At 46.9% G+C, this 2,847-nt stretch overlaps 1 non-coding gene across 1 annotated transcript; it reads right to left on the bottom strand.

Annotated features, from left to right (window-relative positions):
• Window positions 1-612: 612 nt before the first annotated feature.
• LOC100019715 (uncharacterized) lies at window positions 613-2,377 on the bottom strand. The gene is made up of 2 exons (XR_008917322.1): window positions 2,322-2,377; window positions 613-945 (listed from the first exon to the last, which is right to left on the bottom strand). It is a non-coding gene; the product is annotated as an uncharacterized LOC100019715 (transcript).
• Window positions 2,378-2,847: the final 470 nt, after the last annotated feature.

The raw sequence follows: 2,847 nt of genomic DNA, 5'->3' as shown, positions 1-2,847 counted from the left end.
TTTAGCATCTTTCGCTGTAAAATGGCAAGTTGGAACAGATGGACAAACCCTAGAGTCCCTTCCCACTCTAAATCTGTGATCATGAGACTTTAAATTTTCTTCCTTGGCTTCCCTTGGATAAAAGTTTTCACCCCCCTCCCTGGACCTTAGTTTCCCCATCTGTAAAAGGAAGGGTAGGGACTAGACAATGCCCAAGTTCCTTTCCAGTTCCGAGTCCAGTCTCATTTTTTCCTAGAGCGGGTTCCAGAATTTGCTACCATCAAATTTAGTCCACCAATGAAAAATCTAACTAAACAGAATTGCATATTCTGGTGCCGTCTACTTCGGGGAAAGAGAACAAAAAAGACCAGGAGAAAGCTATTAACCTTTGACCCTTCAAAAGAAATATATATGTATATATACACATGGATATATACATGTATAATTCTATAATATATTTCCATATTGTATAAGATTTATTTCTATAAAATATAATCGTACATATATATAGAGAGTATATATATGTGTGTGTATATATATATATATATATATATATATATATATATATATATATATATATTCTTTCCTCTAGGTGCCCAAACAAGAAAAAAGAATTACAATTGGATCCTTAAAAGCATTCAATCCCATTTTGCAAACCTTGGGAGTTATTGATTTCAAGAGAGGTCAGTCGACAACCCATAAAAAACCCCAGCTCTTTCTTATTCTGTTTTTCTTCTTCTATTCCCTGGGAGGCTGCATTATTTGTGGCCCGTCTGTGTATTGACTGGGGTTCCATCACGAGAAGCAATGGATCGAACCCTGTGTAGCCTGAGTACTGCAAACTGTGTCGAAGGGGAAAGAGTGTGGAATTGGAGGCTGGCCCACTTGGGTTCCAAGCTGAGCTCGGCTCCCAGCTAATTGTGTGATCTTTGGACAAGTCACCTTCCTGGGCCTCAGTTTCCTTGCCTGTAAAACAAAGGAGGTGGACTAGATGATTTCAGAGCTTTAAAAAAATGGCGCCTGGGAATGGGGTTAGGGGAGGGGAAGGCCAGATGGTAGGTAGAGTGGAAATAACCCTGGTTCTGGACTCAAAGAGATCAGAGGACTTGCTTCACACCAGCTATCAGAGCCTGGGTGGTCACTTTTCTTGGGTCTCAATCTCCTCATCTGTAGAATCAGACCTAGATAAACTGGCTGAGGAGGTCCCCCCTGGCTCTTAGATCTATGATTTTATATCCTCTCTGATCCTTGATTTTCCCATCTGTAAAATGGAGAGACTGGACTAGATGGCCTCTAAGGACCCTTCTAACTCAACAGATATAATCCAAGATGGGGGACATCACCTTTCAGGTGCCCTGTATTGCTTTGGTAGGAGCTGCTAGACCTGAAGTCAAGAAGACTCATCTTCTTTGGTTCAAATCCAGTCTCAGACACTTGCCAGCTATGTGACTCTGACCAGGTCACCTAACCCTGTTGATCTCAGTTTCCTCATCTATAAAATGGCCGGGAGAGGAAATGGCCAAACATTCCAGAGTCTCTGCTAAGAGAATCCCAAATGGGGTCAAGAAGAGTGGAACATGATTGAAATGATGGAACCATTCCAGTATCTTTGTCAAGAAAACCCCTAAATGGGATGTGATTGGGGACGTAGACTCCAAGCGATCACTCTGGTGCAAATACTAATAACATGGAAATAGGTCCTGATCAATGACTCACGTAAACCCCAGAGGAGTTGCATGTCAGCTACGGGAGGGGAATGGGGGAAGGGGAGGGAAAGAACGTGAATCATGTGACCACGGAAAAATCTTCTAAATTAATTCATTAAATAAATAAACTTAACAAAAGAAAAAGAAGAGCCCCTAAATGGGGTTTAGATAGGACTGAGCAACAATAACAACATTGGTTTAGTGGTCTGGCAAAGCCGACAGACTCCTCCTTAAAAGAATGTTTTCAAATGGGATTCCAAAGGAAAACCAGTCATCCTGCATCTAGCTGTTAAAAAATTAAAAGAAAACAAGCGAAGGGCCCCCAGGTGACTGGCCCCTGTTTGCTCCCTTTCTTCACCTACAGAATGAGGACCCACCTAACTCTGAACAGAGAGCCTAAAATCCTCAGTAAATTCCTCGCTCTGAGCCTCAGTTTCCTTATCTGTAAAACAAGGGGGAAGGGGCCCGCTGAATGGACTCCAAGGTCCCTCCTAGCTCTAAGTCTTTGATCCCGATTCCTCCCGGAGTGGCCAGAGACTCTCATTTGAGGGGAGGCCCCCCTTGGGTGTTTGGGGGTCTTTGGGGAGCCCCCTCTCTCCTCCACCCTCCCCCTGGCCAGACCCAGGCCCCACTCACCATGCTGAGATGCCCGACCAGTCCTCCTTCTGCCCGACAAGTGGGATTCCTCCTGCTGCCCCTCCCTCCCCCGCCAGCCCCGAAACAATAAATACTTCCCGCTCGGGGCTAAAAATAGCCTCATGACCACTTTTGGCAGTGAAAGGTAAGGAGGCCCCACCTAAGCCCCCCCTCCCGCCCCCCATCTCCATTCTATTCTGTTGACTCTTGTTCACGAATAACAACTCGTGTCACTCACCGGGTGCCATGTGAGACCCTTTCAAGGTTACCGAGGAGCCCCAGCAGCTGTGTCCGGCCACCGGGGGAGATGCTGACAGGGGCGGCATTCCGCAGGACTCAGGCAGGGGACACCAGCCAGCGGCTCCCCCGAGAAGAGCTAGGACCCGAAAAGCCCCGAAGGGCAGAGTGCAAGGGTCGCTTCACCCCCAGAAAAGAAGACCCTCTCGGGAGAGAATGGTGCGGACACAGCCTGGGGATCGGGAGCCTGAGTCCGCCCTGCCTGAGACCCTGCCGGGCTCTGGGAACT

Source organism: Monodelphis domestica, chromosome 3 (genome assembly GCF_027887165.1).
Source record: "Monodelphis domestica isolate mMonDom1 chromosome 3, mMonDom1.pri, whole genome shotgun sequence".
Lineage (NCBI taxonomy): Eukaryota > Metazoa > Chordata > Mammalia > Didelphimorphia > Didelphidae > Monodelphis > Monodelphis domestica.
The sequence above is the reverse complement of the archived record's forward strand: the minus strand, read 5'-3'. Positions and strand labels throughout refer to the sequence as shown.